This window comes from Hyperolius riggenbachi, chromosome 3 (assembly GCF_040937935.1).
Source record: "Hyperolius riggenbachi isolate aHypRig1 chromosome 3, aHypRig1.pri, whole genome shotgun sequence".
In the NCBI taxonomy this organism is placed as follows: domain Eukaryota; kingdom Metazoa; phylum Chordata; class Amphibia; order Anura; family Hyperoliidae; genus Hyperolius; species Hyperolius riggenbachi.
In genome coordinates, this window is record NC_090648.1 from 215,641,243 (window position 1) to 215,655,266 (window position 14,024).

The following is a 14,024-nucleotide window of genomic DNA, read 5'->3' on the forward strand; positions in this document are numbered from 1 at the left end:
CCATCACGTGTGCTGCTGCTGCTGCTGCTGCTGGGTTAGCGTTGCCGCGTGGTCCCTGTTTATTGAACCTCTTATCTTTATTACATTTATGACTACATGGCGGTACAAAGCATGCTATCCGCACGCTTTTTGTCCTCATGCAAGGCCTGGGTTGTTGTGTCTCACAAAGCGTGGCCTTCTCCTCCTGCGCCTCCTCCTGTTCCATCACGTGTGCTGCTGCTGGGTTAGCGTTGCCGCGTGGTCCCTGTTTATTGAACCACTTATCTTTATTACATTTATGACTGCATGGTGGTACAAAGCATGCTATCCGCACGCTTCTTGTCCTCATGCAAGGCCTGGGTTGTTGTGTCTCAAAGCGTGGCCTTCTCCTCCTGCGCCACCCTCCTCCTGTTCCATCACGTGTGCTGCTGCTGGGTTAGCATTACCGGTCCCTTTTCCTGGAACCTCTTATATGTATTACATTTATGACTGCATGCCGACAAAAAGCATGTTACCTGTGCAAAGAAAACAGACATTTCCCGCATTTAAAAGACAGTTTTCCCTTTGAAACTTTAAAATCGATTTTCTCAAAAACTATAAGCTCTTTTTGCTAAAATTTTTTTTCCTCTTGTACCCACTCCCAAGGTGCACATACCCTGTAAATTTGGGGTATGTAGCATGTAAGGAGGCTTTACAAACCACAAAAGTTCGGGTCCCTATTGACTTCCATTATGTTCGGAGTTCGGGTCGAACACCCGAACATCGCGGCCATGTTCGGCCTGTTCGGCCCGAACCCGAACATCTAGATGTTCGCCCAACACTACCTAGGAGTAGTTGATACAATTGGTACTGTAGCCCGGTTTGATTCAGGCGTTACTGCAGCCTAAGCTGGAGTGAGACAGACAGTACTGCAGCCTAGCAAGTGACACAGATAGTACTGCAGCCTAAGCTGGAGAGAGACAGAACGTACTGCAGCCTAGGAAGTGACACAGATAGTACTGCAGCCTAGGATACCTGAGGAGCAGGTATCCTGCCTAGAAGGCAGTATCCTACACCTAGGAGATTGGTGCAGGAAACTGATTTCCCTCACTGGTGGCAGGGCCCACCAGTGCGGGTAGAGTGGTCAGACAGGCAGAGTTTGGCAACGAGCGGACATACAAAGTACAGAATCGGAAGACTGATTCAACGTCAGGGACAGGCTGGGTCGGCAACGTGAATCAGATAGACAGAGGTACAGAATCGACAAACGGAAGAATAGTCAGAGGAAGCAATAGGTCATAACAAATAAACAATGCACTAGTACTTTAAGCTATCAACGGAATCTAGCTAAGTGTGAATTCCCAGCTCCGGCTGGTTCTAACACACTTTAGGAACTGACTGAGGTCTGAGAGCTAACACAAATATAGCATACGCAACAGCCGACGCGGAGCTACTGACAGGCCTGCTCTATATATACCCAGCAAGCTCCACAGCGCCGCCGCCATCCCTCAGCCAATCCAGATGCCCGCTGGAGTCAGCTGACCGCAGGATCAGCTGACTCCCCTCTTAGCTGCATAAAGGTCATGTCGCTCTGCTCGCGCGTGCGTAGCCCTTAACCTGTGAGCAATGGAAGGACCAGGCATAACTGCCCGGCCTCCCTCAACGCGTCACTCTCCGGACTCCTCCTCCTCACTCCACAGTGCCACTGCCAGGCCATCCACTACCGCAGGTACTTTCCTTAAACTTTTGTATGAGGAAGCGGGCAGAGGGGGGAGCGCTAGCGGAGGGGGTGGGGGGAATTTTCGACCCCCCCCCGCGATCGGGGCATGCTCCCCCCTTATGCCTGCGACCCCATAGGGGGGCCGTATTGCGGCATGTTCGGGTGAACAGGGCCCTGTCGGCGGCCATTCAATAGTTCGGGCCGAACCCGAACTTAAAAGGCCGAACACCATCAGGTGTTCGGCCGAACTCGAACATCACCCGAACAGGGTGATGTTCTGCAGAACCCGAACAGTGGCGAACACTGTTCGCCCAACACTACGGCTGATACGCAGAGATAGCCGCCATGCCGCTAGTCTCTGCGGCGGCTTCTCCGCTATTCTTTACAGTTTTGTTCTTCATCTGCCCTTGTTTGATCTTGCTTGAAGAAAGTTGCAAATGCTATCCTGTCTAGTTGCTAACCTGCCACCAAATGAATAGGAGCCATGGTATCTGAATATTTCAGGGATACCTGAACTGAGAATGATATGAATGGCTGCACCTGAAACCAGCATGCAGCTAATCCAGTCATACTTCAGTCAGAGCACCTGATCTGAATGCTTGTTCAGGGTCTTAGAGGCAGAGGATCAGTAAGAAAGCCAGGCCATTTGCATTGTGGGCATGAAATATGGCAGCCTCCACACACCTTTCAGTTCAGTTGTCCTTTAAATATTAAGTTTGGGCATCCCATTAGTTCAGAACAAACCCATTGCTGTAGACCGGTATAGCTCTTCAGTGAAGAATTCAGATCAGCCCTATGAGAGTTAATTTAACCACTTTGTCCACTGCTACAGTATATCTACATCATCTGTGGCACCCTCCAAGCCACCATGACGTAGATATACTGACTACATTTGCAGCCCTGCTGTGCACGATCGGGTGCGCTTCAGAGCACACCCCGGCACTTTCAGCTGCATTACTAATTGGTAAAAGGGAACATGTTCCCTTATAGCCAATTAGTCCACCCCCCTCCCATGAACGATCAAGTAGTCAACTGCAGCGATGCTTCATCTGGCCCCCTCTGTGCAGAAATCATAAACAAATACCTCCAGCAAGCAGCCTCACTCACTTTACCTCGTTCCTGCGACTATCCTGAAGCCCGAGCCTCCGTTCCCTGTTCTGCATTCAGCCGCATATTGCCGACTATCCGGGTCCCGGCTTGATGGCGTCATCAAGCCGGGACCCCAGTAACCGGCATTATGCGGCTGACTGCAGAGCGGGGATCGGAGGCTTGGACTTCAGGATAGTCGCAGGAACGAGGTAAGGTGAGTGAGGCTGCTTGCTGGAGGTTTTTTTTTATGATTTCTGCACGGAGGGGGCTGCCTGATGGTGGGGGGGGGGACATCTGGCTATCAATTAATGGGGGCGGGGGGTAGGATATGAGCACATTTATTGGGGGGCATCTGATTAACTAAGGGGAGGGAGGATTTAATAATTTCGCACATCTGGGCACCTGGGGGGGGGGGGGCAATAATCAAATACTAGGGGCACATTTGCATATAATGGGGGGGCATCGCTAATCCAGGGGGTACATCTGGCTATAATGGGGTAAGCCTGATCCCAGGGACACATCTGGCTATAAAGAGGGGCACTATTTCTGGGGGTGCATCTGTCAATCTATTCTGGGGGTGGCAAACACAGGGGACACATCTGGCTATGCTGGGGGGCTGATATTGGGGACACATCTGGCTATACTGGGAGGGGGGGTGATACTGGGGACACATCTGGATATCTATACTGGGGCGACTTTAACTGGTGGCACAGTTTTTATTTCAATAGCACTTTTTATTTTTAAACAGAAATGGGTCAAAATTCAGAAATAATGCATTTCCTCCCCACCTTTTCCCATTAAAATGCATAGAGAGGAACATTTTACTTGGTACCAAATACCCCCCAATGAAAGCTTAGTTTGTCTTGAAAAAAATCGATATATAGATAATTTAAGTGGCACGAGTACAGATGAAGTTATTGCTGATTAAAAAGAGACACCACTAAAGCGTCAAAACTGCTCTGGTACATTAGAGGAAAACAAGGTCTGGATGCGAAGTGGTTAATATTCCCACTAGGGACTTACTTGAATTTCTTGCCAACAATTCCCATTGGTCCAGTTCAATGGACTATCTGAAAGCTAGGAAATAAAGTCAAATATAACAGTGCTGGTAGTCCCAATCATGTAGCAGTGAGAAAGTGACAGGAGAGGATGGCAGGTTTGGGGGTCTTCAAGTCATGTAAAAGAAGAACAGAAGAAAAGATGCTGAACAGAAAATTTCCAGATGAAAAACATAAAAAGGCAGATGAAGCACATGGAAATTACAGATGAAGAAAAACAGGCACAGTGTGTAATAGAGGTATAATAATCACCAAAGTGCTTGCCTGTGTTTGTAACCACCCTAGTGAATAAAGCAGTTCATATGCTATAGATTGTATATAGTTTAATTGCATATTTAAGAACTTGGCAAGATTTCCACCTTAAAGTAGAGTTTGAGTGGGATTTTTTTTAGAAAGATGTTTTTGCTAAATTAAGGCTTACTTTTAGTTTAAAGAGGAGCTGTTAGGTATATGGTCTCAGAGAAAATAAACACATATATCAGTAGCTAAAGATTGGCTGTACTTACATTACATATGCATTTCACTGTCCACGTTTGGATTTCACAGAATTTGTATATAGTATATGCAGAGATAGATGCTCCTGACAGCTCATGGCAGGCTCCATGTTTTTCTGTCAAATGTGTCGTCATGTCCTGCCTGCTTCCTGATCACAGATAAGCTTGTACTAAATAACACAGTGTGCAGTGAATATTAATGAGCCATGTGGCTAGGAACAATAGCTGACTCCTGCAGTGTAGTCTGCCCGAGATTTATCAGTGCTACGCGATTACAAGCTGCTGTAACGTCTCATTAGCAGCCGAGGGGAGAGCCCCAGAATGCTTTGCAGTATGGTATGCGGCTTGCGTCTTCTTATGGCCCGTACTCACGGGCTGCAAAAATCGCCTGTCGCCAGCACACGTGAGCGTGTGGGCGACAGGCCGGCAACAGCTTCTCTCCAGGTCCCTCCGCGTACTCACGCGGAAGAGGGACCAGCGGCGAGACGGAAGCTGTCGCCGACGTTCCTCCTCCTCCCGCCGGAAGCTCCATAAACCTCAATGGAGGTTGCTGTCGCTAGTCCGCGTACTCACGCGGACTAGCGACAGTTGCGGCGGGGGGGCAGCGGCTACTGTCGCCATGCGATTGAAAGTTTCAATCGCCTGGCGACATGAGCGACGGGCGACAGTTCAGGGTGCGTGCGCGTGCGGCGGCCCATACTCACGGGCGACCTGTCGCCGCAACACGCGCGCGCCGCGTGTTGCGGCGACAAATGTCACTCGTGAGTATGGGCCATACAGAATAACAGACTTGCTGATAAGCACACATCAAAGGTAACTGAGATTTTTATCTTCACTAATTGCTTTTGGGCTTCCTTCTAAACTGTTTAACACAGGAGAATAGAGGTTTAAATTAGCTTCTGCAGCCTGACAGTTACTCTTTAATGTTCTGTGGAACATTATGCAAGTATACAGTAGGTTAAAGGGGAACTTCAGCCTGAACAAACATACTGTCATTAAGTTACTTTAGCTACATTAATTAGAATAGATAGGTAATATAATCTCTTACCCACCCGGTTTTGAAAGAACAGGCAAATGTTTGTGATTTCATGTGGGCAGCCATCTTGTTCATGGGGGCAGCCATCTTTTTGGTTGAAAGGAGGTGACAGGGAGCATGAGACACAGTTCCAACTGTCCTGTGTCCTGATTACCCCTCCCAGCTGCACGTGCTAGGCTTCAAATCTCAAATAAAAAAAAAAAAAGAAAAAAAAATTGCACCAAAACAGCAGAACAGGGACAACAATATCAGAAATCCCATCATGCTTTGCACAGCATCAGGGGAAAAATGCCCGGGCAGTTTTCTTCTGTGCAGCTAAAAATGAGGGTTGGGTAAGAAAAACAAAGTTCTGATGCTGTGAAACTGTTAAAGAAACACTAAGCCTTTTCCGTGCTGGTGAGTCGATTTTTAGTCTGGAGGTTCACTTTAAGTGATCACTGGTTGACTTTAGAAGGATTTACTAGCATTTCCTGTGTTATAGACATCATTGTTACAGGGTTCTTGTCTTCTCATGTCACCCTACTGTAAACAGCCATAGCTGACTCAATCACCAGAACTCAGCATACTGGCCAACCTGGGTGGAAGCCTATTAATGTATTGTATTCTTAGCATGGTGTTTCTACTTTCTGGCACTGATTCCCTAAAGCCTCCTCACTGGCCCCTCAGGATCCCCAGTGAGGAATTAAAGCTGGACCCGAATATTTAACATCAGCCTGCACTGAAGTGGTTAGAATGTGTCATACTTACTTGGGTCATATCAGATAACAGTGAGGGTTTCTAAGACATAATTTAAAACAAATAGGCATTTGGCAGCCCTCCAGCTGTGAAGGAACACTATGTGACCCAACATGTTATGTTTTGCCTTTCTCCATTCCGTCTAGTTTCTTTCTCAGGGCTGCAGCCTGTCACAGTGACATTTAATAATATATATTTGTTATTTTTCATTGGAGGCGAATGCAAATTCATCTACTCTGTCACACATAGTTCACCTCATTGTGAGAACTTAGTAAAACATTTATAATCTATCGTATAACATGTTACATGTTGCCAAGCTATATCACTTTGTGTAATTTACAGATTAGTGTTTCTTGAATACGTTTCTGTTTGATTTGAGGATCATTTTCTCAATAGGTAAAAATCTTTGGGATTTATAAGGCTTCATATGAAAACAGCATCCAAGTTATTGAGAAAAAATCTCTGTTGGTTTATTTTGGCCTCTATTGGACATTTACAGGAGCCAAACACAACAACACACAAGTCACACAGGAAACCCACCACATGTCTAAAAAACATGTTTTAATGTAAAAACAAAAAACAAAAAAAGTTGGAAAATGTGACAATGTTGGAAGCGGGGCCATTCATTTTATGCAGCACAGAGGGGAACATGGGAGAGACGTGCATTTAGTTCACAGCTATTTGGGATCCCGGACACAGTGTTTCAGATTCACTGAGCATCAGTCTGAGGACTTCTGCTGATGACAGCATACACTGGCAGCCAATATTCTATATTTAATTAAAAAAACAAACACAGCTTTGATTTCTGTACAACATCAGAAGCATCCCAAGAACATTTTTGAGAAAAATATTTAAAACTATTTTAAGAAATATCAATTAACCGAACCAAACAGGTTGTTTTTTCAGTAGGGTAGTTTTAAGAAGGCCTTTGGATGCGGTGTTCCTAAAATAATTGGCAGGCCTAAAGCAAAGCTAGAAGACTCTTGGAGTGGTCTTCCTAGAAAAATAGCCAATCTCTAGAGAAAAACCAAAGGTCCTTGATATGTTCTTCTGAAATCATTAGCCAGGTCTCAGAGTAAAGACACCCCTAGGAGAGGTCCTCGAAACGGTAGTACTATACAGCTGGATGGATCGTGTGATGAAAAATATATAAAACACAAAAAAAGTACTTTTTTCTTCTTTTACAACATAACACATAAGTGAGAAAGTAAAGAAATGGTAAATCCTATGTACTTCTTAAACATAAATATACAGACAATAAGAATGTAGCCGTAAGATGCTAGAGAAATTAAATACCCCATTTATAAATGTATTAACTGTGTGGAAAAGATTGCTTTTATTAAAAAAAAAAAAAAAAAAGAACACAAAGTTGTATTTAAAATGCAGTGGAGTAGGTCAAACAGCACAAAACATTGCTGGTGATGATAAATCATGATAGGTAGTTTAGGGGAATAAAGTGTAGACAAGCAATGCTGTTCAATGCCTGGTCTTATATGATACATGTGCTATTGTGGTAGGATAAGCTTCACAATACAAAGAAGAAATGATGATAATGAAGATAAGTTGAAAGTAATTAGGGCTATACCACGCAGAGATGTAGGCATGCCTACTATTGCTTAGTCTAATGTATTGCAAGTTGCCATATAAGCCCCGTGTCAAAATACAGTGATTATAAAAACCGTCAGTCAATTTCCCCATTTAGCAGAAAAGAAACGTTTAAAAATGTAACAGAACCAGAAAGAACCTCATTGCTGGCCTGCAAAGAAAGAATAATAATAATTCCAACATCTATATAGCGCTTTTCTCCTAATGGACACAAATGCTGCATCCACTAAGGGGGTACTAAGCAGGCAGTAGCAGGGGCAGAGCTACAAATCATTGGGTCCTCCAGCAAAACTTTGATGGGGCCCCCAGTGTTTGCAGCTTTCCCCTTGCCTACCCCTGGTGGCCCTCACAGCCTGGGGGCCCATCTCACAAGGGTCATAATACAAGTGTGGCCATCATAATCCTCACGCCCATAACAAGTGTAGGTAAAAACAACACCTGATCTGAAGGACGGGAGGGAGTGAAGTAGCAGTTGGGGCCCCCATACAGCTCTGGGCCTCTCTGTGGTTACAGGGGCTGCTACCCTGTAGTAACACCCCTGGGCTGTAGCAGTGTTAGGGAGTCTTGCCCAATGACTCCATACTGAATAGGTACTGGCTTACTGACTAGGAAAAATGAGATTTGAATTCTGGTCTTCTATGGCAGAGGTGGTACAGTTTCCTGTCAAACTAACAATTGCTGTGTATGGAGCAACAGGAAAGCCCTCAAGGAACCCCACCCTGACAGTGATGTGGGTGGTGTATACATTCTTAGATGACTTCCTGGGGACCAGATCTGTATGAATAGATGTATGTGTACTTACCTGGCCCTAGAAGGGGTGGTCATACTGACCTATTGTGGTATGCTCAGTGAGTGTTAGAGGAAGTACACATTAAAAGAAGTTAGGCAATATTGTGCAAACAAACAGCAGAGCTTACTTTGTGTCTGGTGTGATATGATGCAATTACAAATCTAATAGTGTAAGCACCCCCCCCCCCATAAAAGTATTAACCAGTTATCCATCTATATCAGTATTTCCTTAGCAGCACTGATTTAACTACCAGCTACATTTATAGAAGCATAATGGCTCTATCAGGCTACAGCTATAGCCCAGTCCATTTGTACTGGATAGTCCACTAAATTTGCTTGCAAACATCACTGACAAAGCGAAAGCAAAACCAGTTGGTTGGAGACATGGAAGAAAACTACCAGGACAGTTTCTAGACTAAATTGCACCCAGGGCGAGGGTGTAAAAATTGCGCTCTCTCCCCGCCCACACCTGTGGACTTGCAAACCCTTACTCTTAAGTCACACAGCCACAGGTCACAAGTATATCTGCCTACTTACTAGTGACCAGCCACTCATCCAAGAGGAAGCAAGGACCAGGAAAACTCACAGGCGAAAAGAGCCCAGAAAGCTGACTCCTCCATGGGCGCCACGCACTGACAGCCTGCAGTTCCGCTACAGGATATCAAGTGTCATCACGCGGTGGTGACGTGATGATGACTTGAAATCTGATGTAGGCAGCCTAGGAGGAGTCAAGAAAGGTGATCGTGCTGGCAATTCTTCTTTCTTCTTCCATTCGGCTGCACCACGTGTCACCAGCTCCCTATCGGTTATTTCCTTCTGCCTGCACCCCCCTTCTTCTACTTGCCGGTCTGCGCCCAGGGCGGTCGCCCTTCCCAAGAAATGGCCCTGAAAACTACTACCGATCCAAAGCACTGCTTCTCTGTCAGGGTCCATTTGTCATGAAGACATGGGATGTAAGTGTGCTGTTTTAATAGTATCTATCTATATATATAATAGACTAAGGCCCCATACACACATCAGACTATAGTCTTTGGAAAATGAAAGATCACAGACCAATCTTACCACCCTTCATGTAGTATGAGAGCCATACTCTACACAGTCTTTTCTATGGAGCTGAACTCCCCATCAGAAAAAAATCTTTGCAAGATGCTGCACACACAGATGCTGTACAGACACAAAAGATCAGTATCTGCAAAAGATCTGTTCCTGCCAAAAATCCATTCCTGCAAATTGCAATGATGGTCTATGAGATCTGCAGATCATCATACACACATGATTTAACTGACATTCATCTATAGATCAGATCCACCAGGATGGATTTTCAGATCTGCGGATGATTGCTTGATCTGCAGATGAATGTCAGTTAAATCATGTGTGTATGATGATCTGCAGATCTCATAGACTATCATTGCAATTTGCAGGAATGGATGTTTGGCAGGAACAGATTTTTTGCAGATACTGATCTTTTGTGTCTGTACAGCATCTGTGTGTCCAGCATCTTGCAAAGATTTTTTTCTGATGAGGAGTTCAGCTCCATAGAAAAGACTGTGTAGAGTATGGCTCTCATACTACATGAAGGGTGGTAAGATTGGTCTGTAATCTTTCATTTTCCAAAGACTATAGTCTGATGTGTGTATGAGCCTTAAGTGCCTCAACCTTCAAACAAGAAGAAGAAGTACTTTGCATAAGAAAATGTATGCGTGATCAAACACCAAGTTTAAGGCCTCTTTTCCACGGACTGTTGAGCTGTGTGCTCAGCAAGCAGTTACCAGGCAGCAGTGAGCAGATACCAGGCAGCAACAAGCAGTTACCAGGCAGCAACAAGCAGTTACCAGGCAGCAGCAAGCAGTTATCAGGCAGCAGTGAGCAGATACCAGGCAGCAACAAGCAGTTACCAGGCAGCAGCAAGCAGTTACCAGGCAGCAGTGAGCGGATACCAGGCAGCAACAAGCAGTTACCAGGCAGCAGCAAGCAGTTACCAGGCAGCAGCAAGCAGTTACCAGGCAGCAGTGAGCAGATACCAGGCAGCAACAAACAGTTACCAGGCAGCAACAAGCAGTTACCAGGCAGCAACAAGCAGTTACCAGGCAGCAACAAGCAGTTACCAGGCAGCAACAAGCAGTTACCAGGCAGCAGTGAGCAGATACCAGGCAGCAGTGAGCAGATACCAGGCAGCAGCGAGCAGATACCAGGCAGCAGCAAGCAGTTACCAGGCAGCAGCAAGCAGTTACCAGGCAGCAGTGAGCAGTTACCAGCAGTGGTGCTCAAATACCCCTTTTTAAAATTCGAGTTTGGTCGAATTCGAATAGTAAATTATTCGAGGTCAGTCGAATATTCGAGTCGAATAAATTTTACTATTCGATTCGACCTCGGACTTCGAGCTCACTATTCGAGTCGGTATTCGAGCTCATTATTCGAGCTGACTATTCGAATTGGCCTTAAATAGCTTCCCAACACTTGTTTTGAGGGTGAATGATGCAAGAAACATATTTTTTTCCAAGTAACAACAGCAAGTGATTATGTGGGGATGTTCCTTTAAAAAAAAAAAGGTGAAAAGAGAAGTTGTGTCCAGAATTTTGTTCAGTACTGTATATACTTCTTCTTCTTCTTCTTCTTCTTCTTCTTCTTTATCTTCTATATCTTCTTCTTCTTCTTCTATATCTTCTTCTATATCTTCTTCTTCTTCTTCTATATTGTCTTCTTCTTCTTCTTCATCTTCTTCTTCTTCATCTTCATCTTCTTCATCTTCATCTTCTTCATCTTCTTCATCTTCTTCTTCTTCATCTTCTTCTTCTTCTTCTTCATCTTCTTCTTCTTCATCTTCTTCTATATCGTCTTCTTCTTCACTTATTTCTCTTTTCATTTTTTTTTTTTAAAGAAATGCAGCTATTTTTGAGCGTAACAACAAATAGCTGGTGGCGCACGCATGTTGGAAGCGCCATTGTATGTGCTCCCTGGCAGTGGAAACACACAGACAGCTGGAGGTAAATTCAGCAGCAGCAGGAGGAGGATGAGTGTGTGGCAGCATGCAGTCAATGAGGCAGGCAGCGTGACATAATAGCCCTGGTACCTAGCGGTGATACCATGGCTGTAAATAAACACAACAGGAGGTCCCAGACAGCGGTCGTGCAGCCCACATTGTGTCCAATACACAACTGGGACAACACAGTTTTCAACCCGGGCACCTCAGAAAAATTGAACCTTTTTTTGTAATGGTTTTGTAGTTTTGGTTTTACAACCAATTACACAGATATATAGCTATTTTTTGACGTAATAGCTGGTGGCAGAGTGGCAGCAGAAGGTAAATCTGTGTACCCTGGCGGTGGGAAACACAGACAGACAGCAGCAGCAGCAGGAGGAGGAATGGAGGAGTAATTATGTGAGCAGCTATTGTTTGACGTAATAGCTGGTGGCAGTGTGGCAGCAGAAGGTAATTCTGTGTACCCTGGCAGTGGGAAACACAGACAGACAGCAGCAGCAGGAGAAATGGAGGAGTAGTGTGAGTGTGGCAGCAGGTAGGCAGCGTGACATAATAGCCCTGGTACCTAGCGGTGATACCAGGCCGTAAATAAACACAACAGGAGGTCCCAGACAGCGGTCGTGCAGCCCACATTGTGTCCAATACACAACTGGGACAACACAGTTTTCAACCTGGGCACCTCAGAAAAATTAAACCTTTTTTTTTTTAATGGTTTTTTGGTTTTGTTTGTAAAAGAAATTACACAGATATATAGCTATTGTTTGACGTAATAGCTGGTGGCAGAGTGGCAGCAGAAGGTAAATCTGTGTACCCTGGCAGTGGGAAACACAGACAGACAGCAGCAGCAGCAGGAGGAATGGAGGAGTATTGTGAGCAGCTATTGTTTGACGTAATAGCTGGTGGCAGTGTGGCAGCAGAAGGTAATTCTGTGTACCCTAGCAGTGGGAAACACAGACAGACAGCAGCAGCAGGAGGAATGGAGGAGTAATGTGAGTGTGGCAGCAGGTAGGCAGCGTGACATAATAGCCCTGGTACCTAGCGGTGATACCAGGCCGTAAATAAACACAACAGGAGGTCCCAGACAGCGGTCGTGCAGCCCACATTGTGTCCAATACACAACTGGGACAACACAGTTTTCAACCCGGGCACCTCAGAAAAATTAAACCTTTTTTTTTTTAATGGTTTTTTGGTTTTGTTTGTAAAAGAAATTACACAGATATATAGCTATTGTTTGACGTAATAGCTGGTGGCAGAGTGGCAGCAGAAGGTAAATCTGTGTACCCTGGCAGTGGGAAACACAGACAGACAGCAGCAGCAGCAGGAGGAATGGAGGAGTATTGTGAGCAGCTATTGTTTGACGTAATAGCTGGTGGCAGTGTGGCAGCAGAAGGTAATTCTGTGTACCCTAGCAGTGGGAAACACAGACAGACAGCAGCAGCAGGAGGAATGGAGGAGTAGTGTGAGTGTGGCAGCAGGTAGGCAGCGTGACATAATAGCCCTGGTACCTAGCGGTGATACCAGGCCGTAAATAAACACAACAGGAGGTCCCAGACAGCGGTCGTGCAGCCCACATTGTGTCCAATACACAACTGGGACAACACAGTTTTCAACCCGGGCACCTCAGAAAAATTAAACCTTTTTTTTTTAATGGTTTTTTGGTTTTGTTTGTAAAAGAAATTACACAGATATATAGCTATTGTTTGACGTAATAGCTGGTGGCAGAGTGGCAGCAGAAGGTAAATCTGTGTACCCTGGCAGTGGGAAACACAGACAGACAGCAGCAGCAGCACACAGCAGCCCACTGTAGGTGTAAAATGTGTGGCTGCAGGCGACGTAATAGTCAAAGTGAACCAGGCTGGCTTAGTGAGCAGGAGCCAGGAGGTGGTAAAGGGTGGTAAGGCACATTAACGATGGTTCTTAGCCAGTTCATGTCCCCCTCTCGCCGACAACAGGGGCCAGGAACTCGCCTTCCACCCACGCCTGGTTCATCTTGAGAAACGTCAGTCTGTCCACAGACTTGTGAGACAGACGTGAGCGTTTCTCGGTGACCACGCCACCAGCTGCACTGAAGCAGCGCTCGGACAGCACGCTGGAAGGGGGGCAGGACAGCACTTCCAGGGCGTACTGCGCCAGCTCGCTCCAGATCTCCAGGCGCTTGACCCAATACTCCATGGGATCAACAGGGGCATCGCTGTCAAGCCCGCTGTAGGACCCCATGTAGTCAGCCACCATGCGGGTCAGGCGCTGGTTGTGACAGGAGGAGGATGCTGCTGCATGCACCTCCTCTCTAGTCACTGCTGCCGGAGCCTCTACAGTCCTGTAGAGCTCGTGGCTGAGAGACAGCAGGTCTGTGGGGCGCTTGCTGCTGCTGGATGCAGGCACCTGCTGCTGCCTCTGTGCTGGCTGCTGGACAGTGGGGGTGGAAGGCTGGGGGAAGGCTTCCTCCAAGCGCTCAACAAGGGCCTGCTGCAAGCTCCTTATTTGTTGCGCTGGGTCTCCTCCTGCAGGCGGCAGGAACTGGCTCAACTTCCCCTTGAGGCGTGGGTCCAACATCATGCTG

General features: G+C 46.0%; 1 protein-coding gene across 2 annotated transcripts in view; it reads right to left on the reverse strand.

The window, feature by feature from the left end:
* CSPG4 (chondroitin sulfate proteoglycan 4) overlaps positions 1 to 14,024 on the reverse strand; it is a 214,660-nt gene that overhangs the window by 180,978 nt on the left and 19,658 nt on the right. Inside the window, exon 1 of one of the 2 annotated variants that reach the window (XM_068275714.1) lies at positions 3,791 to 3,840. The exons of the other annotated variant lie outside the window; for it this stretch is intronic. The gene's annotated coding sequence lies outside the window, so the exon portion shown is untranslated. Of the gene's footprint in view, positions 1 to 3,790; positions 3,841 to 14,024 lie in introns of those variants that run through there. 2 annotated transcript variants of the gene reach the window in all.